The 26,100-nt window shown below is 38.8% G+C and overlaps 1 protein-coding gene across 1 annotated transcript in view; it reads left to right on the top strand.

Annotated features, from left to right (window-relative positions):
• The window catches only part of LOC129724032 (uncharacterized), a 125,717-nt gene that overhangs the window by 32,885 nt on the left and 66,732 nt on the right, over positions 1 to 26,100 (top strand). The window lies entirely within an intron of this gene.

Below are 26,100 nucleotides of genomic sequence, written 5' to 3'. Positions count from 1 at the left end.
AAACACTTAAATGGCTGGAATTCTGGACGGACTAACCAGGAAACTATAATCGGCAACTGGCACCTTTTGGTGCCTCGAAATTTTGGTACAGAAGCGGCTAATTGAATTTTCTGTTTTACCAAATACTGCTGCTAGCGGAAAAAACCTTGCAAAAATGCATGTTTGTGTTGGTGTTAATATTATGACAGCGGCCGGCGCAGCTTTCAAGAAACATTTGTCTCTACCATTCCATCATCTATGTAGCCCATCCCTCTTTCTAATTATCTGACGAAGCCTTGGTATAAAACGTATCGTTCGAACATTTCACCCCATCAGTTTCATTATTAAACCGTACCGGATACATACGGACGCTCGGTGTTAGCAGCTAAAAGGAGGAAAAACAAAATAGTACCGGTCATCTCGTGCCGGTTTGACCCGTGATGCTGGTGGCTACTGCAAAATACTAAAATGGCTGGAATTCTGGACGGAAACCAGTAAACAAGAAATCGGCAACTGGCACCTTTTGGTGCCTCGCAGTTTTATAATAGAAGCGGTTAGTTGAATTTTATGTTTTACAATTGCTGTTGCTAGCGGAAAAAAAACCTTGCAAAAATGCATGTTTATGATGATGTTAATTTCACGACAGCGCTAGGTGTTAGCAGCTGAAAGGAGGAAAGACAAAATAGTACCGGTCATCTCGTGCCGGTTTCACCCGTTATGCTGGTGGCTCTTAGTAGATTAACCAGAAAACAACAATGTAATCGGCAACTGGCACCTTTTGGTGCCTCGAAATTTTGTTACAGAAGCGGCAAATTGAATTTTCTGTTTTACCAAATATTGCTGCTAGCGGAAAAAACCTTGCAAAAATGCATGTTTGTGTTGGTGTTAATATTATGACAGCGGCCGGCTCAGCTTTCAAGAAACATTTGTCTCTACCATTCCATCATCTATGTAGCCCATCCCTCTTTCTATTTATCTGACGAAGCCTTGGTATAAAACGTATCGTTCGAACATTTCACCCCATCAGTTTCATTATTAAACCGTACCGGGTACATACGGACGCTCGGTGTTAGCAGCTAAAAGGAGGAAAAACAAAATAGTACCGGTCATCTCGTGCCGGTTTGACCCGTGATGCTGGTGGCTACTGCAAAATACTAAAATGGCTGGAATTCTGGACGGAAACCAGTAAACAAGAAATCGGCAACTGGCACCTTTTTATGCCTCGCAGTTTTATAATAGAAGCGGTTAGTTGAATTTTATGTTTTACAATTGCTGTTGCTAGCGGAAAAAAACCTTGCAAAAATGCATGTTTATGTTGATGTTAATTTTACGACAGCGCTAGGTGTTAGCAGCTGAAAGGAGGAAAGACAAAATAGTACCGGTCATCTCGTGCCGGTTTCACCCGTTATGCTGGTGGCTGTTAGTAATAAATGGCTACTGCAAAATACTAAAATGGCTGGAATTCTGGACGAGAATAATCGGAACCTGGTACCTTTTGGAGCCTCGAAATTTTGTTACAGAAGTTTTGTAAAAGAAGCGTTGCAATTCCCTCTACTATTTGCTTCAATGGAATATTTTTTTTTTTTTAAGAATACGGTAGTCAAGGTCATGCGGTCGTGTCTTGAATACCACCCTCCTACTTTTTTCTAACGTGGGGAATAATATCAACAATGGAAACGGTTTGCTTTGTATTCAATATGCCACCGGCCTGTGAAAAAGGAGAAACGAAAAACTGCGAGTCGATGACAGCCGCCCAAGTATGATGACAGTTCTACAAGGTATGCTATTCACGTCGATGCATTAGTATTAGTGATCGTTATGAACTTTTTCCAATTTTGTATGAAATTTGAAATGGTTTTGCATTTTAAACTAAACTTATAAAACATACTTTCCTGAAAAGTTATAGAAATGATGTTGAAACATGTTTTATTTGTGCGTAATACATAAACATGCTGCGGTTTAGGTAAAATATGCTGTTTTTCATCCTTTTTGCACTTTTCGTTTTTTATTGTAGTCTAATAGCGCTTCTAAATAGAGTCGCTTATGTTTCATACAGTAACAAAAGTCATGAGCTTTGACAATGACTAAGATTATGCTCCAACTATTACAAATATAGCATTTTTATATATTTTATTTCGACATATTGTCGCAATTTTTCACACTAAATCTAAATTAATATCAATTTCTAGTGTGTTTCAACTGGAGATTCACTCTCCAACCAAAAAAAAATCAGATATAAAACAACATAAAACGAGAAATTTCCAAAAATGTTCTGAATTCCATACAAAACGTGAAATTTTTCATAACGAAATTTGTTTGTGTGCGTGGATAGACAAAAATGTAGCATACCTTGTAGAACTGTCATCATACTTGGGACAGCCGCAGCCGATCAGCAGACTGTCACACTGAGCAAACTAGGCTGTTATGTCCGAAAGAACAAAATACATGCGCAAGAATGAACTGTCGTACGCAACACAAGACAGTTTCTTTGCCTTGTTTAAGCTGTAGCTGTATGTGAGCTCTCATGAACAGCTCATGCATGAGACTGTTAGAGTGAAAAGAGAGAAAAGTCGTCAGTATGATGTCGCTCTCCAGTCATTCTCCTAAGCTTGGTTGCAACAGAATTTACTGACGCTGGTGCCAGTAACGTGGAATCGAATGCATATGAATAAAACCAGAATCGTCGTTGAATGCAAAATATTTGAAACAAATCCAATGTCTTTTTAATTGTTATTGATTCGATGATGTTTTTGAACGACATGATAGTGAATCGGATTTATGATAGTGAATCAATCAGTTCTTATTTGCGTTAACCTAGTCAGCACTAAAATCATCAGTATTGGTTACTGCTTGCACTGCTTTAACGATAGCAGCATTCTGGAAAATATTACCAATATCAGTACGAATCATCATGGCAATACTAGCACTGGTTAATACTTCAAAAGTGTTTTGATTTTGAGCCGTCCAATACATTGAACATCCGCTAGAGCACCAAATGTGTTATGGACAACACACATTCGTTGTACTGGTTCCGAAACAGTACAGAAATTTGCTCTAAAAAACGCAATATTGATGTGGTTACGCACAGTCCAACTTTTGCGTGTATAATTGTAAATATCGATGAAATAAAGAACAAAGCATCGGCGAGATGGGCCTTCCTAGGCCTGAAGCCAAGAGAGAAGCAGAAGCAAATAAAAAAAAGAACAAAGCGTTGCAAGACACTATCATGAATCAGTTACTGTGAATATATGATTTTATATTGATCAATGAATATTCTCGAGTGCTTTAGTGTACGGATTTCGGGTCCACACGGTAGGTACCTAAACAATGAGTCTTGTTTTTGAAGGGGAATTGTTAAGAAATTAGCATTATTCAAAAAGATATCACAAGTTGTTTGAAGTAATAAACAAATTATATTTAGCGTCTTATTGCATTCAGATTTAGTCAAATGAAGTATAAGGTGTCACCGTGGAAGTGATATTGTGGCGCCAGCACTAAATTGAAGTTCGGAAGTCGGACTTCCAGAAAATCAAAAGGAAACTGTCACATCAAACGACTCGAGAAAACTGGTACGGTTGTCCCCAAGTGCGAAATGTGCGGACTGCAGCAATGATTAAAGTGATATTGCCGACATGGTTGCCAGATCTCGATTGCTACTGAAGACGCACGCTGTTCACAACATACTTTTTCAGGAGAAATAGTGTTTACTTTGGAGGTTGTTATGGATGGAAAAATGATAATTTTGGAAACTAGTCAATTCAATTGTGTGCAATGTTCCTAAACGATTATAGCAGGCACAGTAAACAGAGGTGTCCGGAAATTTCACGATGAAGTCACGAAGTACAAGGGATGCATTCTCATGAACTATGACATGATTATGGGCAACTTTCCGGACAAAAGCTTCACAATTCTAGTGGTCGAGGTGATGCTGTTAGAAAGTTCAAATCAACTTTAGCCGATGCGGAAAAAACAAACCCTATTTTCGTGACAATGAAGACTAGGGATCTAAAATTTACTAACAGGAGTACCTGAAAAAAGGACATTCTTTAGTACATTGAAGCTAAAAAACCGCAACAGCAGTGAGACAACCACACAATGTCGCCCAATTGAAAGATATTGGTGAATTGCTTTCGTTTGTGTGTTTCATTGGTTAATGCTGATCCGCATTATAGCATATCACAATTTACATTTATTTTAGCCATTATTGCGCCAATGATAAGGAATAAAAGAGGTTATATGATTTCCTATTTCCTATTTTAAATGCTAAGCACTTGGCATACGTATAGAAAGCCCCCTTTTTTGAATGAAGATCTCTGTAATTATTCCCCTTACCTAATTATGATTCGGTTACCCATCATTTTGTTGACATTTCCTCTTCGCTCAATATTCATGACCGAATATCTCAAAAATGTACTGCTCACCTACTGTTGGACAATGTTATAGAGCTTTGAACGGTACTCTCCACTCAAACAAATCGTTTCTAAATTAGATGCTTCGTTTCCACAAACAGAGCTCTATTTGTGCTAGCGAGTAGCGGGAGTCGCGTGAAAAAGAAAAACGGTAATCGACAACCCAACAAGCCATATGCCAGCCTGACCAATCATGTTTCGTCTCCAAACAAGCCAGCCCAAATGAGTCGTACCAGAACATACCTAGCCGGGTTTTGTTTGCTCAAAAAACTTTCACCATCTTCCTACGCAGTTGAGAACTAAGCCCTGGCAGATGCATTGCCGTTAATTCTCTTTTATTTTTCACTCATCGAATGTCGCGGCCCGAAAAATTTCTAACTGAAAAAATTCCACTTATCCCGAAGCCAAATCACTAGAACTCACCAAACGCCGGAGTGCTGTGAGCAATAATATTAAAACAATCATCGGAATTAGTACACGGTACACCCGCCCGACCGACTTTGGAATTACGAGGCGCGGTTGAACTTCAAACAGCCGCCCGAGCATATGGTACGATCGGGTGAACGAGTCGTTTACACTGGAGCGCACATGAACACGGTAAAGCGCGGAATCAATGTAGCTTTTTTTGTTGCTAAATCTAGTATAGGAAGGCGGATTAAAAAAGTATCAATTTAGGTTTCCTTCCGCTAAATGTTAACAACTTTCGCTAGTGTCGTAATCAAAGCAATTAACTTCCAGCGAAATTGTACCCAATCTTCCTTGGAGAGTGAAGGGAGTATGTGATTATCACTGTTATCAAACTCAACAACTAGACTTTCTCTGAAATATTTTTTGTTTTATGTAAGCTCCGTGAAAGCAAACAAACCATATGACATATTTGCGAATAATTGAATGTCGTATTATTGACAGCTTTCTGCAGCACATTTCAACATTCTTATATTTTGCGACGACATACGACTGAGTAATACCACCGTGTGCATCAATACCCAATGTCAAAAGTCGGGCACTTTCCGGTGTTCCGCCGGGATGATTTCCGTAACATGCAAACGAAATCAGATTATGCCGCTTAATCCAAATTGATTTTGTTTGTTTGTTTTTTTTTTCTCTCTCATTCACTCAGATGTCTTTCCATAACATCATCGATTCGCTTTTCCCAGTCCGCTACGATGGCAGCTGATTGAGTCATTTCAACCGGATGATGTGACATTCCCCTGTTTCCAGAATGCTCTCGTGGATTATGCCGCACAATCGACGGCATCCGTTGCGGGGGTGGTTGCTTCACACGGAGTTGATTCGTCATATCAATATACACAAACATTAAATTCGTATGAACTCATCTGAAATCCCTTTCGCATTTCAGGTGGGGGAGAGGGTGCAGAAAAGCTCTTCAACATGAGTACCGCGGCCCTCGTCGAATCTAACCGTGTTGAATTCACTGTCTGTGACGCGTAGTCCACAGACAATAACCGCCTGTCGCAGAGTGCAGAAAATAGGGCTGCATATAGGAACCCACTCGGAAACGAACGCACATTTGCGAGCAAAGCGAATTGGACAAATGGAAGTACCTTTAGTTGTACAATACGGAAGGCATACGCATTCCAAAGAAAGGGGATGTAGCGGTTCGTTCAGTCACCCTCATGTGGAAATGCTGCCGACAGTCACTTCCCTGCATTGTTACTACTTGTTTTACACAACTGCCTGAAAGGTATGCATGGCACCCCAAGTGTTGGTATCGTGAATCTGTATTTATGACGGATAATTAAATCATTGAAAGCAGCACTTGCTGACTCGCGGTTCCATGCCTACGCATGGAAGATGTTAACAGAAAATACATTACCGACCGAGCTTCAGCGCAGAGAAGCGCGCGATATCATTGAAGATTCCCGACGGGGGTTCGTTAACGGCTAGTTGTGGGTGATAAAAATCGTGTTATACACATTGTTTAAACATTTTGCACCGGTAATAAACCAGCTTAGCTTTGAGGAAGTCACCGTGCTTTTGTAGTGCTGCGTTTCATTGCTACAAGATAGATACAATAAAATAGTGGACGCCTTCCGACATTTCCTTTGATTTACTACCAATCACAGCGTTCAATCATGCATCGTACTTTCCTCGGACGGGGAATTGTTTTCATGTTAATTGTTTCTCGTTATGCGTACGTGTTATCTAATATTTGTGTGGAAAAGTACACCATATCAGGAACAAATATTACAAAAGATCATTAGTAGAGCAGTCTACGAGTAAAAATAATGAAGAAAGTTGAATACTTTGTATAATTATATGTTTCTATATATTTCCGCATAATTTGCGAGAAGTAATTGAGAACGAGAACGTTAGATTGTAAGTTAATAATGGCACTAGAAGCTGAAAATCACGAGTGTATCATAAACTAAAGGATTTAGTACCCTCATCGCGGTTTTATAGGAATCTTCGAATATTGAGCGTTTTTAATAACTGTAACTGTAAGCATATAATTTGGCTTTAAGAATTCTGTATCAAATTTTCACAACAAATAGAGCAAAACTTACGGAAATGTGGAATTTTATGCATCCAAAGCTCCAGGTCGTCAATAAACTTTTACTCTATGATTCGTTTAACCTTCAGTCCACGTTCTTCCGTTCGCGTTCTATCGAAAGGCGGAAAATTGTAATTTTATAAACTAAAACTATTGTACTAATGAAAAATATCGAGCCTCGTTTTGAACGCAGATTTCGATTAATCAGTGCAAAAAACTAGGTCAAATACCACCCAATTTGAGTATTTTAGAAATCTGGATTACATCCAGAGACCGGAAATCAAACTCAGATGCTTTTTTGAATTTCAAGATGACGAATTCCGGTTTCTATAACAGCTTAAAATGACCGACTACGGTTGAATATGGTTATTTTCGAAACCAGCACGATGCCCAGAGGCCGGAAACCAGAAATTTTGGGAAACTCAATTTTTATCAATGCATGAAAGTAATCTGTAACTCGCCGGGAGTCTCTGTTTGTAAATTCAGAGAAAAGTATACCTTTTCCCGCATGGATCCACTCACTACAATCAGAAACCAGAAAAAATAATGCTAGAGCCTTAAAATATTTCATGTATTTTAAAAAATGTTTTAATAAATTTGTAAACTCCCTGAGCTGGGCCAAGTCTACAGACCGAAATGTCGGACATAAACTATAGTAGTGTAACTGTAACTGTAAGCTCAGTTAAACTAATCCACAGTTAAGTTTATAATCCACAAACTGAAAAGCTGTACTTCACTAAAAAATTCATATTACAGTCGTCTTTTGAATTTCACCAGAAACAATAATATTTCATGATAACGTCCGTGTGTCTGCAGTATTCCTTACTTATCTTAACAGCAATATCACTATTGTGAGTGATATACTTATATTTCACCTGAATAAATTTAATATTATTCGGCATTGTTGTTTTGGTTTCCATTATTCAGAGGCGCGAGGTGCTCCATATGATTGGAATGGTTTCCAAAGGTGAGTGTGCCCGTTCTCATCGTATTCATAGCCGTATCTGCATGGCTTTTCGATTGACGGACAGCGTTTGCAGGTTTTCCAGAGTCTGACGAGGGGCGTGAGTTACCTCTTCGGAAAGAGCATATCGCGATCAACTAGCGTCTTCATTGACGCTCCATCGACCGTGAGTGGCAACTTAATGTGAATATCATTTGACACCGAACGATTCAGGATTCTCCACGCGTCAGTGTACAGGTTGTCATTTTGGCTTTCAATAAGCGCTTTGATAGTATTGGTATCATACTTAGCACTTTTTGGAAAGACAACGACAAGGATATCTTTCTTTGGGATTTTGCTTTCATCGACGGCCACAAGCTCCGCATCTTCCCAAGAAACTAAGGTAGGGACAGTCTTGATCAACCACTCAGCTGTTTGCTTGTCGAGACAGTTGATAATCATGAACCCTGGTTTATGAGTGCAATTGGCGAATTTTGGCTTCAACTGCTCTTTGCGTTGAAGTACTACAGCACCGAAGATAGCCTCTTCGACGAGGTTTTGCTGTTCTGTACTAAGATCAACGAGAGGGTAGCTTTTAGGTAGTATACCCACTTTAACTCGACTAGTGACATCACTGTACAAGAGTCGTTTAGGAATTGCAGGATTTACGGCACCAACTAAGCTCTTAGAAAGCCCAGAAGTGGAACCTCTTGCAACATCGAGTCTTCGGTTTACAGAAATTGTACCTTTCTGACCCAATGCAGCATTACCCCCGCAATCCATTCTAGTTTTGCCTTAGTCCTTGATCTGCTTTGGATGTCGTTTTCCGTCACCGGATCCACTCATGTCTAAGGCATTACTAGGGCTTTTAATCGAATTAACAGCAGAACGATTCGCAAGGACAATTCCACGGGCAGTAGTTCTGTCGTAGCCCTGTAGAACTAACTTGGCCACGCGTTTCCTCATTCTTCCGTTCATTTTGTTTGGTTTGTTTGTGTTCGGTGTCTTGGATTCACCGTTCAGCGAAAAAGTTTCTGTTGGCGTAGAAACAGTATCACATGCTCCATGACCAGAATTTTTGATTGTGACGTTGATTTCGTTATCCTCATCACTCAAATCTTCATCACGAGCACCGTGATCAGGGGTGTTATGAATCGACGAAGAGCACGAATCAGTGTCTTCCAACGACTTACTCAGTAGAACCTCGTCGTTCGAAATTCCATCGATTTCCATATTTGTGGAGGTTCGCTCGTTGCGATTTTCAACCAGCGGTTCCATTTTTAATTTCCGAACTGTGGGAATAAGAAAATTAAAACGATTGCAAAATAATTATGTTATTGTATAATTGTTAGTCCTTAAAATTAAAACCATTTTAATAATTTTCATCATTCTACTAAAATGTTGATTATGTAATATTTAATAATATAGCTTTCTAGAAAACAAAATCGCAACACTGCTTGAGTAGCGAGATCGTATCGCACTGAATCCTGTTGTTGTTGCTGATTTACTGCACGCTATACATCACTGGATGGAGGACATTCCAATGAACGATACGATATATATAATTATCATACTTTTTCATTTCATAGTTCGATTTTTATTCTAAAGTGTTCGCAGTTTGAATCAAAAAGGTATAACAGAAAATCACATTAATGGTTGAAAGTCACTTGTGTAAGGTCCTATTGTTCCAATCATATTCAAAGTCGGTATTATTAATTGTAAAATGTGGAAACAATACAAACATGAGAAAAACATATGTCAACAATGTGAAATATGCCAAAAACGTTGAAACTATCATATATTTAAAAAAGTTAGATTGAATAAAAAAATGTTTTTACCATCAATTTGCGCTTAATTATTGCTCAAGATTGTTCAATTGGGCGAAACTGTGAGCAGTTCGGTGGATTAAGTGCTTTTGAGATAAATTTAATTCCACTATCCTCGCACCCTTATAGCACGTCCTCCATTTGATGAAAGGCAAAATCCACTTTTTGAGAGTACAGTCAGGTTTTTTACACGGGGGATACATACCTCGTTAGAAGACCGCGTAATTTGAAAATCCTCGTAGAAAAACCGCGTTGATTCAAAAATCCGCGTAAAGTAGACCACCAAGAAAAGCTTTAGAAAAAGAACGAGACGTTTAACGACCAGTATTTAAAATTGTCCCCTTTTATGGTCATTCCGGATCCTTCAGAGTGCGGAGGGTTTTTTGACTAAGTTTTTTACTCAATAAACACTTAGACTTAGATTTTTGAAATAATGCGGTAACGCATAAAAAAACGTGTAACTCAAAAATCCGTGTAAAACAAAATCGCGTTAAATAAAAAAATGCGTACAAAACCTCATAAAAATCCCGCACAAAGAAAAACGTGTGAAAAAACCTGAATGGCAATTTCAAACAATTTTGCTAGCTCGTCAATGGAGACAGATTGGTTTTGGAGGTGAGCACGCACAATTATTTAACTCTTTCTTCTTCCTTTGACGTGAGAAACAGTGGAAAAAATGGCAAATAAGTCACGCGCAACACACGCTGTCAAAAGCTTTTCGATCCGACCGCTAGGGGCACCACAATCGCCAAATTAAAATGTTCTGATTTGCTCTTATATGTCTGTTGATGGAATGATAACTACAGAAAAGCTTATTAACCGATTCATCGTCCGGCATCCTTACGACGAGTCCGACCCACCGCAATCTTTTGACTTTAGATGTGCAATAAGACTCCAATAAGGTTCTCTTTTCGTGTGTAGCTCGTGGATCATACGTCTATATCATTCGCCGTTTTCCTCTTGTAGTCCATCGTAAATAGTCCGTAGCACCTTTCTTTCGATAACTTCAAGGGGGTTCAGTTCCTCTGAAAGCTGTATAGTAGGGTGTCCCAAAATTGCACAAGTCTGGGGCTCACCCTCCAGATGATAGAAAATGGTGTTACGAACAAACTTTTGTTCGGCGGCAGCTTTAGAAAATGATGTTTTCAACTGGCCCCGATGACTTTTTTGAAAAAATCGGTTTTTCTTATGTTAATTCCAAAAAACATGTCCAGTTATGCAATTTTCCATGAAACCTAATCCTTTTATATTTTTTACAGGTTCCTTAGGGTCCAAACTGTAAGGAAAAAATTCGTTTCGGATTGATTACCGTCAATTTATTTTCCTAAAAAAATTTCTATCGTTTGGAAAAGAGATTTTTCAAGTATACTTAGACATTCAATCAATAAAAGTGGGTATAAATCCTAATGCTCTCACCAACTGAATACCATTAAAAGTTGGGAAATTTTATGGGGAAGAACATTGCCAAAGAGTACATGGCTCTAATAAAACTTGATTTTAAGTTATTCGTGATATACTGTGATATAAAAAGTTGAATTTTAATGTTTTCCTACAATAATCAAGGTCGAGTAAAAAAAAATGAATAAATATTATCAAGTTTACTAAAGGAGAGGAAATGTATGTAATTTAACGAGGATGCGAAAATGAACAAGGACAGAAAGTGCGACTTAAAATTTGAAATAAAAAATGTTATTCAGATGGGACTCGAACCCGCATTCTCCGGTGACTTCGGTACGGTGCCGGGTCTGCAGACTGCACTTGTGGTATCTTCCGGAGGTCATTGCTAGCCTGGTATTTTTCGATAAAAATGTTAATGATGACTCGAAGAGGAGGGTGGTACAAAACTTAAAAATTGTGAGCAGTGAAAACGAAAATTCATGAGTGAAAAAATTTTCGTCTGTAAAAAACTTAGTGGACTCACAGAGAAGTCACTAAAGTTTTTTCGATATTTAAAATTTTTAAATTTATGGTGTTTCGGCTTGCAGTCTTCTCTTAAAAAATCAAAACAGAAGTTTGTCTACTGTCCTACGTTTCGGCTGAGTGTATTTAGCCTTCTTCCGGGAATTACTGTATAAAACATTTTAACAATTTAGTGTGAGGAGTGTATTGGCGTTGCGTGTACTTACTAGGTTTCTGTCTATCGTCATTAACTGTAATATTTCTACGTGAGGGCGTCCTGTTATGTACATCAAAGGTGTTTGATTCTATGTGCTTTTGAAAAATAAACTTTTTTGTATGATTTTTAAACTTCACTATACTTTACTGCTTCGGCGTGTCGTCACTACTCTTGTGGGTATGTATTACTGTAATCTAGTTTATGCTGTTTACTATCTGTTGCTGTTTGTTTCTGTGTTTGTCTATTGCATGCAAGATGCCAGCGAATGTAGCATTTAGTCCGTCTACGTCGGTGCGTTTGTTGACTGTGGATGTGTCGTTGTAGATCCATACCATCTCGAGCAAGCTCAGGGATGATTTTCTGTGTGTGAAGTCCAATATTTTGGTTTCGGTAAGGTTAAACCGATGACGCTCGTCGATACAATGGGATATGAGTGCTGTTTTCTCTCTGAGAGAACGTATTGCGGGGTCGGTGTACGGAAGTCCTGAGTTCAACAGCTGATCGAGTTTGTTTATGTTGCTCTGGTGGTTGGAGAGTCTGCTCTTAGCAGATTGCTGGTCATGCCAATGTAACTTTTGTCACAGTTGCTGCAGGGTATTTTATATATGACATTATGTTTAAGTAATGCGGGAACGGGGTCTTTGATCTGGGTGAAAAATTTGCTCACGGTGTGTGTACATCGCGTTGATACACAAACTTCTGGGTACTGCTGTTTCAATATCCTAACTATATGGGGCGTTAACATCGGTATATACGGTATCGACCGATATATTCTTTCTGCTGCGGGTGTATTGTGGGTGGTTTGGATGTTCTTAGCGGTTTTCATTCGATTCCAGCATCGATTGATTAAACTGAGAGGATAGTCATTTAATTCAAGCTGCTGAACTATAATATTTCTCTTCTGGGTATCAGTTAAGTTGGTGGATAGATCGTTTACTCGTGATATGAAATTGGAAGCTATATTAATTTTTAGCGACAGTGGGTGGATGGATCGGTAGTTCAATAGTCGTCCGGAGGCAATAGTTTTCGTATAATATTCAGTGCGTATTGAGTTATCAGTGTCGTATGAGTGTCATATCCAGATATGCTAGTCGTCCGTTCTGTTCCTCTTCTATGGTGAATTGAATGTTGCTATGATATGAATTAAAAGCTGTCAGTATTTCGTTTTTCTTATCTTTGGGAATTATAAGAAACAGATCATCGACATATTTGCGTATTGTGTGAACAGGGAAACAAATGTTGCGTAAAACGGAGTCAATGAGTGGTTCCATAATAAGATCGGAGAGTATCGGTGAGAGAGGATTTCCCATGGCTGCACCCGCTATTTGAGAGTAATATTGATCTCTGAACATAAAGTAACTTGAATCCAAGCAAAAGTTGACGATTTCCAGGAACAGATACAAATTGATATTGGTATTAGTTCTCAGCGATCCCCAACTGTTTATGGTATCACGGATAATTAATTCCTTGGGAATGTTGGTGAACAGCGATATGACGTCCAGTGATATTATTTCGCATTGCGGTGGAATGGTAATGTTATTCACGTATTGGCAGAAGCTGCGGGAATCACGTACGTTGTATTTGGTCTGGATGGACATTTGATATATTTTGCAGACATATTTAGAAAGATTGTTGCTCGGACTAGTCATTCCAGGGACCACGGGACGGAGAGGCAGATTTTGTTTGTGTGCTTTAGGTTGTCCATATATTCGGGGGCAAGTGGCGGTATAGGTTTTCAGATTGTAGGCAGTTTGTTTGTCTATAAGTTTGAGCTCGAGCAATCATCCTATGATGTTGTTGTTGGCGGTTTGGAATTTGTTCGTGGGATCGGATTTAACAGTTTTGTACGTATTTGTGTCGTTGAGCAAGAGTTTCATTTTACGGTTATATTCTTCGGATAACATCACAACAGTGCGGATGCCTTTGTCGGCCGGTAAAATGCAGATATTTGGGTTTAGTTTCAGGAAATTTCAGGTATGGATCTACAACGACACATCCACAGTCAACAAACGCACCGACGTAGACGGACTATATGCTACATTCGCTGGCATCTTGCATGCAATAGACAAACACAGAAACAAACAGCAACAGATAGTAAACAGCATAAACTAGATTACAGTAATACCCACAAGAGTAGTGACGACACGCCGAAGCAGTAAAGTATAGTGAAGTTTGAAAATCATACAAAAAAGTTTATTTTTCAAAAGCACATAGAACAATCAAACACCTTTGATGTACATAACAGGACGCTTACACGTAGAAATATTACAGTTAATGACGATAGACAGAAACCTAGTAAGTACACGCAACGCCAATACACTCCTCACACTAAATTGTTAAAATGTTTTATACAGTAATTCCCGGAAGAAGGCTAAATACACTCAGCCGAAACGTAGGACAGTAGACAAACTTCTGTTTTGATTTTTTAAGAGAAGACTGCAAGCCGAAACACCATGAATTTGAAATCGTTACAGTCGAAATAGACCTCGAACATCAATAAAATGGCTAATAATGTGCGACCTAACGTTTTTTCGATAGACTGCGGCTTGATATCTAGTTTTTTCATTCAGGAAGTTTCCAAGGCCTGGATAGAAAGAATTTATTATCTTGATGCCAAATCGAAATGTTGAGGCTTAACAGTTACCCTGCAGAACGAGCCCTTTGAGTAACAGGAGATTTAGTTGAAATTATAATACTATATGATACGGCAAATGAACATTTTAGTATTGGAAAACATCAAAATGTAAATTATTATTCCACAGTAAATCACGAATAACTCAAAATCAAGCTATTTTAGAGCCATATAGTCTTTGGCAATGTTCTTCCCCATAAAATTTCCCAACTTTTAATGGTATTCAGTTGGCGAGAGCATTAGGTTTAACCCGTAAAGACCCGGGACGGAACTTGTTTTTTGAAAATGCTCGTTCTCAGCACTGGAACGGCCGATTTGGGAAAACTTGGAATTTTATTCAAGGGGAATAGTTGCTCTAAGTATTGGTGAAGGTGCCACCCCTCTGGACCCCTCCCCGTTTTCGTGAGACGCAAAAATGTCTGTGTTTTTTTTTCTAATTTTTCAAACAGATTGAGCAAACACTGGGAATTTTCATACATATCAATTGCTCCATGTATCAAATCATGTCAGGTAGATGAAATATGGTATGTAAGAGTGAATTTTGGAGTTTCTAAATTATTTCAGTACAATATCACAAAACTACGTATTTTCATAAAAATTCAAACAACAAAACCGTTTTTCAAATTTTAAGCTCTAGATTTTTGCGGCAATGTCTCCTAAATCCATACGCGATGAAATATTTATTTTAGGATGCAAACATTTTGAGAAAAACCAGTTTAAATTCTCCAAAGTACGTATTTTCATGGAAACCTGATTTTCTCAGTCTCCCACGGTAGGTTTCAACTTAGTTCTTCAATTTTCAAGCTCTTTATTTTTAGTGTAACGTCTTCCGAATTCATAGATGGTGAAAGATTTTTTCTAGCATGAACAGATTTGGAGATTTGTAGATTTGGATCTGTTTGAAAAATTAGAAAAAAACACAGACATTTTTGCGTCTCACGAAAACGGGGAGGGGTTCAGAGGGGTGGAACCTTTACCAAAACTTAGAAAAACTATTCCCCTTGAATAAAATTCCAAGTTTTCCCAAATCGGCCGTTCCAGTGCTGAGAACGAGCATTTTCAAAAAACAAGTTCCGTCCCAGGTCTTTACGGGTTAATACCCACTTTTATTGATTAAATGTCTAAGTATACTTGAAAAATCTCTTTTCCAAACGATAGAATTTTTTTTAGGAAAATAAATTGACGTTAATCAATCCGAAACGAATTTTTCCCTTACAGTTTGAACCCTAAGGAACCCGTAAAAAATATAAAAGGATTAGGTGTCATGGAAAATTGCATAACTGGACATGTTTTTTGGAATTAACATAAGAAAAACCGATTTTTTCAAAAAAGTCATCGGGGCCAGTTGAAAACATCATTTTCTAGAGCTGCCGCCGAACAAAAGTTTGTTCGTAACACCATTTTCTATCATCTGGAGGGTGAGCCCCAGACTTGTGCAATTTTGGGACACCCTACTGTATAGTCGTCTCCAGACCGTAAAGGATCACCAGTCTAATTTTGTTTTGTTTTGTTCTGTTTTTTTTTTTTTTCAATTTAAATTCTCTCAAGGCCTTTCGATGATTCCCATACTGTCATGGGATGAAATTTAGATGTAGGTCCATTTGATCAGTTTTTTGATACGGGCCAGAAACAAATGAATTTCTTGTCACTTTTGCACCAAAATGGTGTTTGGTGATTTCATTTTCTTGATTTTATGCATCATACAAATAGTAGATGTAATAACCAAAAGGATCAGACCAGAGGGTAGGTCTTCAAATAACGAACTAATTGGCATAAAAAACTCATTTAAAAAAAATGATGTTAACGTCACATTGTGAACTCACGGCTGCATTTTGGATGTACCCCTGGATCTATTTGCTGGTTTTGTTTCCGATAGTGGCAAACTCTTCAACCATCTCTGGCTCTTCAACGCTTTCAAAGCAGTTTTTTTCTACTGGGTTCTGCTTTCAGCCTGATGTAGGTATCCTCCACCGTCGCGAAGTTTTTAGCTATGATATCGAAGTTATCAGCGAACCCTAAATGGCATCGCAACGGAGCTTATATAATACTGAGCCCGAATAAGTCTGCACCTATTGATAGTCAGGATTTGGGATATACAACAGCTCCGGAGGAGTGGAAGAATGGAGTAAGCAAAACAACGTCGGAAGGACATTCCAGGCGGTTACTGTGCAGTAAATGAAGCAAAAAAGGTTGGATTGAAGTTTAATTCGTTGAAGACCAAGTATCTGTTAGCAGGGGAAACCGACCGCGATAGGGTTCTCATGGGCAGTAGTGTAGTAATCATTGGTGATAAATTCTGGGTGGTTGACGAATCTGTGTACCTCGGATCATTGGTAACATCAGACAACAACTGCAGCAGAGAAATCCGCAGACTTATCGTAGCTGGAAGTCGTGCCTACTACGGACACCACAAGACCTTGAGGTTCGGAAAATCGTTCCACGCGTGTTGATGTCTTCGTATCACACCTTCAAGGGCGATTCTTAACCATAAGCACGAAGGTCTAACTCGTCTCAATCCTCTGCGTGACTCAAAGGGGTTCGAAACGAAAGTGTCCCCGAGACACCTTCTTTAAACATACGGGAAAGTTTTCTCGTTCTAGTACATAATCTACCATAACTGTATACACTGTAACGTACGCTACCTTGAAGTCGATGAAGATATGATGCATGGACACGTTATACTCACGACATTTCTATGGAATCTGTCGGAGCGAAAAGATTTAATCCTTGGTAGCATAGGTTATTATGAAGACCTTTGGTACGGGCCCATGAGCCTCCTGGTGGATTTGGGAGAGTATTTTGAAGGCGGCGTTTACAAGCGTAATGCCACGTTAGTTGCAGCATTCCAGCCCGTCGCCCTTTTTTTGGATGTGGCAGAAGGTTCCCTTCATCCACTCTTCGGGTACTTTTACCTTTTCTCAAATCTTGGAGAATTCTTATAGTAATTTTAGGTTATAAAACTCTTGGAGATTACCTTTTTAAACGCATTCGTTTTTAAGGTATTATGAAATTGAGGTTGGAAGATTTGAGTATTCAATAAAAAAACACGCTTTTTGGTGAGTTATTCGTGGTTTTCAACAAAAAAAAAAGATTTATCAAAATTCAAGATCGAAAACAAATTTTGAATTAGAGCTCAAACTAAAAAAATAACGAAGGAACTTTTTCAAATTATTCCTGTGAATTTTGGTGCCCCTAGCCAAGTCGGAAGTGCATAAAGTCTTCAGAGACGGCAATGAAATTTTCCCGTAAGCAAACGCAGAAACAACGAACCTGGCCAGCAATTACTTTGCGGTCTTTTAAAGCACTTCCGAGCTTGATTTCAAAATAGCCAGAAAAATTTCATTTATAAAGTTTCACTAACGCCCAGAAAATCTTGATTTCTTTAACGATTAAGTTTAGTAAAAATCGGTACATGTATGCAAACAAACAAATATACAAATGATGACTTCTGCATGAAGAGGTTTGATGAATTATGAACCATAATTAAACCTCGATTGGATTAAAAGTGTTCATTCCATCAATCATCCCTGAATCTTGCGTAATAACAGAATTTGTTTTTGTGAGAAAATGCTATCGAAGTTTCACAACCTTAGGACCACCTAATGAGCGAAATTACAAACTGGTTCCTAGTGAATCAAAAAAAATTGGCCCTCCTCGCTCATACACTCGGGGTAAAGTGGTTGAAGTTTGATTTCTCGTGCCAAAACCACACAACGCACATCGGCTGGCAGGCTGCTATAGCTAATTGAAACGGGAGCAACTCGTTTTCCATTCGGAATGTGTTTCCCCCTTGGTTCCGGAGAGCAAGGTTATCGTGCTGATTGTGTTGTGCGGTGGCCGGCACTGCGGAGAAATGGGTTCGGCACGGCAGCACGCGAACGGGAATGAGAGCCAGCCGAGTAATAACAATAGCAATCACCCCGAATCTAGGAATGAAAGAAATCTCAACAATAACAAACCGTCGGGAATTTACACATAAAAAGGGGAAATTGCTCCCTCGCCCTTATAGCAAACTGGGACGAGACCTCCGCCTGCGAGGCAATTTGCGGTCGGCTCTGGCAGGCAGGAACGAATTGATGGAAGCCCTACGGCAACTGATCACTTCGGATGCGGACTGGACCGCGGACCGTTCGTTGCAGTCATGCTGGAAGTCGGTGTTGATTTGATTAAAATGTTGTAAACATAATCTCTTCACTCGATGGCCACTCAAAGATCAACTCAACGACTGACTCTACTACCTACTGACATGACGGTAACAACAGCAACAGCAGCAGGTCGAAAGGGAGAAAATAAGCGGTGCAGTGCGCTGGTCCCTTGGCTAATATGTTTATTATTTTTATGTGCTCTGATGGGATGCGATGTGATGTTAATGATTATGTTCGTACGGCTGAGTGATTTCAACACGTGTCCGAATTAATAATGTACTTTGTTAATTGCCCTTCGTCACCGACGATCAACTAAAGCGGTTTGAACATAAATTTTGAGCTGAAAAATATTTGGGTGGTCATTTGAACCACTATATCAACGAACATCTGCCACATAATAATAAAAAAAAAACTAGATCAAAATGGTTAGTAAGCACGCACAGCGTTAGCTACTGCATTTTCTTATCGCAAACATCGTGTGTCATGCGAGCACCCAGCATATCACTGACTGCAAAAAACCGTTTTTCTGCCAGCTACTAATGTGGGAAAAATCTTTCCGCCGTAAGCAACTGTGTTTCTGTTGAAGGTGCTTATTAGAAGTGGCAAAAGATTTATCTTTCCTCGGTTTCAATGTTACTGGTGATGAATAGGGATGCGATGATCTTGAAATTTGCTTCGCTTACTGTTACTTCACGTCAAATGTATGCAATTTACAAAAGTCAGTTATGTTGAGAGGGCAAAAAGGGAGGTCTAGTTAGTAGTAATCGAAAACACAAGACAAAAGCCCTTGTCAACCAGATGAGATCGCCGGCTTTGTTCATGGTTGTTGAACTTGCAGCAATTACATTCCATCGGAGGAAGAGCATAAATGACGAAATGTCTGCTTTCCGGCCAGTGACAGATAGTACCTACTGATTGCCGCTGGATAGCTCAGTCCGGTAGGTGTCATTTCAATTATTACCGCAGAGGCCACCGGTGGAAATTGATGCTATCGGGCCAAAGCGCGCGCATCGACTAAGGAAATTAATGGGATATGAAACAGCGGAAGGACCATCTCGGGTGGAGTTCTCACGTGAATCGCTGCAGGAAAAGTGCGATTATACCGAACAAACAGTTATTTGTCGCAGGCAACAGTTTCAGCACACACACCCAACAAACTTTTCCGGGTCATTCCTGTTCATCGCGGCCATTCATCGGAACGCCTTTTATAACAACCGGTTAGCTATCGATATCAGAGCTTTCCGACAAGGTGTAAATGATAAGCGGCACGATCGGAATCTCTAGAGCATATCAGGCAATCATGATTCCTCGCTGGGTTTACGCAATCAGTTGTAATTGGATGCTTAGGATCTTCAGTGAATAAATTTTCACGAGTGGTAATGAATAATAATCGTTTTCCATTTAATCGACTGCCATAATCGTTAAATTGCTTAATCGCTTATGTAGGTTGCCGCCTATTTTTCGGAACAACGAAGAACTAGTTCCTCGTATCTATTAATCGGTGAAACAACAAAATAAGGACCGTCGGGTGGCGAGCGGTGGGCTCTTTATTGATACACATATTTTTCAATTTGTGCCTATAGTATTGTGGGTTGAAAAGCAACCCGAAACCAGACTCACTTTTACCTGCTATCGAACCGAACTGGTAATCCGCTTTGTACGTCGAACGAGCACTCATCGGGAAATTAACTTTTCTCTGCTGACTTTGTTTCCACCAAACGGTGGAGAGCGGTTTACTGTGAAAAGAATAATTTAGCACCTTGCAGCGGATTTTGGTTAAGACCTTGGCTGAAAAGACTGGAGTAGAAATCCGTTCATCGTAATGAACTGACTGACCATAAATACCTTTTCTAATTAACGGTTAGCTTAGAAATCCGCTGAAAGCCTAATTGTTTAGGTTGATTGTTTATCTTTAAGTTTTGTAGCACCGCACTTGCTCCGATATTCAAATAGTCTTTATAGTTGGTTTTCGCTGTATAACAATACAGCTACAGCTTGACTGATATTGTTCTGGTAAATTTCATTTTTTCTGCTAGTATGTATCAAACTTCTCGTCGATATTATCATAATTTCGTTGAGATGAGTTTAAATGATTTTTTTTAAAGTGAGAACTACTAATATTCTGCCAAAGATTTGGAGAACAATGATCCTCGAACTTTTAGTACTTGTCAAACTCAAGCACAATTGGCACAAACTATATTTCGTATAAAAAATCCATCTCTTATAAATTCAAATGCTTAAAAATTATGGTTCAAAATTTCAAGTGAAATTGGTTAATTATTATTCTAAGTTCAGAAATCAAGTTATTGTATATAGTATCACCCGCAGGGTGATAAATAGAATAAATCGGATGAGAGAGTGTTAATTAATGGCGATTCACACTTATTTTCTCGGTTCCGTTCTATCCTAAGAGCGATCATAACAAGAATGTTTGTACATCAAAACATATTATTATCGAAATTTTGTGATTGTGGCAATAAACGATCTTCTTGCTTGAGATGGTTATTTACAGTTCTCCACTCTATTTAATCTGTCGTTGCTACATTTCGACGTTTTAGTGATTTATTCCAACTTTTTCGACGAGCAGAGCCATTATGGAAAGATAATTCCAGTAAGCAGAAAATCACCCTGCTAAATCAAAACATTACAGTTGATTAGAATCCAGGCAAGGTTAAATATTTGCAATAACTTGAAAACGTTGGCACGTGAATGGATTATCGGCAAAGTTGATTCAAATTGGTTTGTGTTTTTCGAAATGTGAATTTCCAGAAATAGATAAGTCTAAAGGGCCTTCCACAGTCTACGTGAGCAATTTAGAGAAAGGTAGGGAGTACGCAAATGTCCACATTCGTCCACGATATTTTTTCCAAAAAATGTAAATCTACCAAAAAAAATATATTGGTCTGCCATAAAAATTCCACAGCTGTTCTTAGAGCTTAGTGTTTTAAGTTAATGCGAAGCATTTTAGTTAAAATTTTTAGTAAGTTCGAGTAAACCAGTCCTACTTTATCCTTTTTTCCGCGGATTTTTTTTTCTGTTTCTCCTTTACCTGAGAATGAGGTCTACAATTACGATTTTTGGGTCCACGTGGAATGTGGACGGCCCCTAACTTCTAAGCATGTAAACCCAACACAAACGAGGAACATTTTGTTACTTTTGTGCAACTTATAATTACTTATTATGTCTTAGACCGCGTATTATACACAGAGAGTAATAACCAAAAAGTAACAAAAAATATGACGGCTACACGCTTGTATGTGTTTCTGCAGGAGAACATACAGTCAAGAACCGCAATGCATGTGTTAGCAAAACTTCACTCGTTGCATTTGTACTAATGCAACGATTAGGTTCATTTCTGTCCCCTTATTCACACATAATAAGAATTTCAACCTCAAATGTCTTATTAGAAACACTACTGTATCGTTCCCCAGCGTTTACTTGAAATGAAAATATGCAATACCGTGAGCCCAGAGTTGCGAATATTGTTCGGGATGGGCAAGAGTTTTGTATCTTCAAACAGGTCCAAATGAGTTTCTATGAAGCACACTCATTGCGTGTTTTAGATAGCTTGCATAAAGGCAAATGTTTGTGTTTTTCTCTGACGCAGTTTACAAATCGTGATGTGATTCCAAAACGCATTTGAAGTCTTTGAAATCATCACCGTTTGCATACTGTATGACGAAAAAAATGCTGCTTAGCAACTCTTGTCATAGTATTTCTTTATTCCGTATGCGTACAACAAACTAATACTCGCACACCGGATGAATTGGAGATATAAGGAACGGCTTGAGTTGCGATGACGGTTTGTCTTCCCGTGAGTTAATGTACAGCTCTAAGTAGTGCTGTACATTAACCTGCGGCAGGGGGAGTCGCCCTCGCAGCGCATGTACAACATATGCGACGGTGTTGTTTCTTGACTGGAGATGGAAAGGGAGCATTTTTTGAAAGAGAAAATTTTGTTTGTGGTTGATACGTCCATTATTAGATAGTCGTACTCCCGTAACACGTGCTAAATATGTAACAGTATGTGTTGTTACTTGACTGGAGATCAACTTTTTTGCTTTTTAAGTAACAGATTTGTTACCTAAAGAGTCATTTTACGTTATTGCTAATTAAGTAATACGGAAAAACTGTGCGTGTAATTTACATATTGGCTGCACAAGGTATGGCCTATTACTTATTCAGCTTTGTCCCATCTTTTTGGCAGAACTCAAATACTGTTACGATAAAAGTATTCGAGTTTTGAGGTTATTTATCAACCAAGCTATTTTCCAAGCCAGTCTTTTTTCTTTAAGTTCAGAATTGATGATCAACCGAACCATGTGCCATTTAACTAAACAAATAATATTCGTGTTTGCGCGTTTTTATGTATGTTTTAACGACTTTAGCAGTATGAGGCCGAGCGTTGTCATGCAGTAGGATCACTTTATCGTGCTGCTGCTTGTATTGTGGCCGTTTTATTGCGCAGTGCTCAGCTTGATCGCATCAATAAATCATTTCCCTGTGATGATCAACTCCAAGTCCCACATTATACACAGCATAAACAACAAAAACATATTACAAAAGTTCACACCGTTGGGCAACGTAATTTTATTTCCCTAACAAAAATAAAAAAGCCGACGACATAGAAGCAGAGCCGGATTTACGATTGTGGGGGCTCGGGGCCCAGTCTTGTGGGGGGGTCCCAGAATATACTCTATTCATCTTTGAAAATTTAGCAAAAAATTGTCAGAAATTTTCGAACATCTTTTAATAAGGTTTCTTCGCTGAAAAATTATCTATTATATAATCAACACTCAATTCGCAAATTCGCGATGTCAAATTTGACAGCCTTTCTTTTTTCATACTCAATCTATTTTTAATTAGTTTCATCTTCGAAAAAAGACGGCTTCCCCAGTTGCATTCTAAACCATAAGAATCAAATAAATACGCTCATTGAATCTCGTTTTTGATAGAGAAATTTTTTTTCTCGATTTGTGGGGGCCCCAACAATGCACACTGGGAAAAAATGGACCCCAATTCCCACTAATTAGAAGATTTAGATTAGCTGGGCTGGCAACCTGAAATATAGCATTTCTTATATAAAATTGGCCAACAAATCGATTGGTGATATTTTCATCCTGTGCAGGGCACGGAAAAGGGTCTATATTTCCAAAAATACACAAAAATAGGGTGAAAAGGGGCAAAATAGACCATATTTTTGGAAATATAGACCCTTTCTCGTGTCCTGCACAGAATGAAAGTGTGGGAATTTAGGTCCATTTTTTCCCAGTGTGCAATGTGAGGGCCCGGGGCCTGGGTTCCCCGGCCCCCTAAATTCGGCTCTGCATATAAGTATGGCCGGGTAGTTCAATGCTGCAATGAATACATTTTACATCACCCGTCACAATACTAAGAAGAAAACTTTTAAATTATTTCCGCTGGAGCAGCTGTCACTGGCGGAGAAAAGACGCTCAACATCCCTTGGTTACAAATCATAAGGAACTTAACTTTCTTGTTTTTTTGAATGATTCCTAAATCATGCCATCGCTTGGCGGACAAAGACCGACTTCTAACGGGTGACTACTTAAAATTTAGAGCTTTCATATTCATCATTCATCATTTCATCATTTCTTCATTCCTCTCTGAGCGTGTTTGTGGGGGAGTAGAAGAGCCCCAGAAAAAATTCAGATTTCTAGTTGTCACCCGTTACGTTTGGCATGGATCCTCATCAAACAATTCCTCTTCGAAGGTTGTTGGTCTTCCTTCACGCGGATAGTCGTCAGCAACGAAATTACCGTCTTCAAAGCGGAACCAATCACGGCTTGGTGTTTCATTCAGAGTTATATTTCCGTAAACTTTTTTTAACTCACGATGCGCTTCAACTGCCATTTACTTTGAATGAAATGTATTGAATGTTTTTTTTTTGAAAATTTCAAAATTCTTTTAAATATTTAGTATAGACGAAATTTCGCATATTGGAGTGTGATTTTTGGTCGTGAAATTTGTCCCATAGGAAACCGTAATTTTACCTAATAATTATCATGGTTCCCATGGTCTCAACTTGCAACAGCAACTTTTTCGTTAGTACGCATGTCGTTCACAATAGAGAATGTCCTTTCCGGTGGAGCGTTACTATCAGGAGTGCACAAAATGTACTCGGTATTAGACAATTCCAGACTGCTGTGAATCTTATATTCCAATCCGGAATATATTGTCGCAAATATCCGAATTTTTCAAGGAGTATCCATCATTGAAGCGATGAGCCTGTGAGTAATTAATATGCGACACTATACCGTAAGTTGGCGCGTTTTGGCAATTGCTAGAGGCACAGAAATGATTCAAAATCTATAAGCTTTCTAAGGCAACTATTTTGATCTTTATGGCAGCATTTTCTTTTTTCGTTTTATCGACCAGTGTAATTTTGCCAATGTTCAAGAAACAATTTTCTTTAAGGTTACAACGATCAAGTGTACAAATTTAAAACCGCCGTTTTGCATCATTGGTGCCAGCATTGACAGTCTGTAAAAATAATCACATCAGGACACCAGGAACGAGTTGAGGCGTTGATTAACAACTGCAAATCACCACACTTGTCAATTTTAGATTATCCCTTTTTTGTTTTGATGTGGGAAAATATCGAAATTCAAACTGCCTTAGCATCATTTGCTGGAAGTTTCGATTTTCGTTTCCAATTAGAAAAGAATCCACAGCCGACGTCGAAGAGTTTTTTTTTTGTTCACAAAACGTTTACTTGACACGGCACGGCAGAAGATAGAGGGCTCCTAGAACTATCACAACGTTCTTAGACGCAAAATTAGAGGTAAAACTATACCAGGATTCAAGCGATAAGGAAAAATGGCAACATTACAAGAAAAGACATGACAAAGTGATTTTTTTGCACGACAACGCTTGACCACATATTACTATCGTCGTCATAACGCTGAAATGCAACATCCTGCCTTCCATGTTTTATTCTCCAGACACCACTTTATCGAATACCACCTCTTTTGAATAACAACGAATGACCTGGCTGACAAACTCTCTAGGTACATTAACCCTTTATAAGGCAGTGGCAACTATATTGCCACCAACAACTTTCGTTTTTTTCTGCTTCATAATTACGAGCTATGATCAGTGATCAGATATAAACAAAAATATTTAATCACATTTTTTAGCCTCGGCCCGTTCAAGGGTTAAAACTTAGAGTCAAAACACGAGTAGTTTTTCCTAAACAGAATTCATATGCTGCCAGCAGGCTTGTCGGTTCTTCTCAGAGAATTAACATCATGGTGGAGCCTAAAATATCTTCACGAGACGACATTATGCACAATAAAGATATGTCCATTTAAAATCCGGAATAATAAAATTATAAGTATCTTTGTAACTGATTGAAGTACAAATAAGGTCAATACATCAAAACAAAAGTCATTCACTGTACTTTGAGGGAAAAATAGCGATACAAATCATTTTTCTTCTTTTCTAATGAAATCTCGCACTTTCTTCAACACCTACACCTACACCTACGGAGTCAACTTTCTTGGCACATTCGTTCC

Source organism: Wyeomyia smithii, chromosome 2, assembly GCF_029784165.1.
Source record: "Wyeomyia smithii strain HCP4-BCI-WySm-NY-G18 chromosome 2, ASM2978416v1, whole genome shotgun sequence".
Classification (NCBI taxonomy): domain Eukaryota; kingdom Metazoa; phylum Arthropoda; class Insecta; order Diptera; family Culicidae; genus Wyeomyia; species Wyeomyia smithii.
The sequence above is the reverse complement of the archived record's forward strand: the minus strand, read 5'-3'. Positions and strand labels throughout refer to the sequence as shown.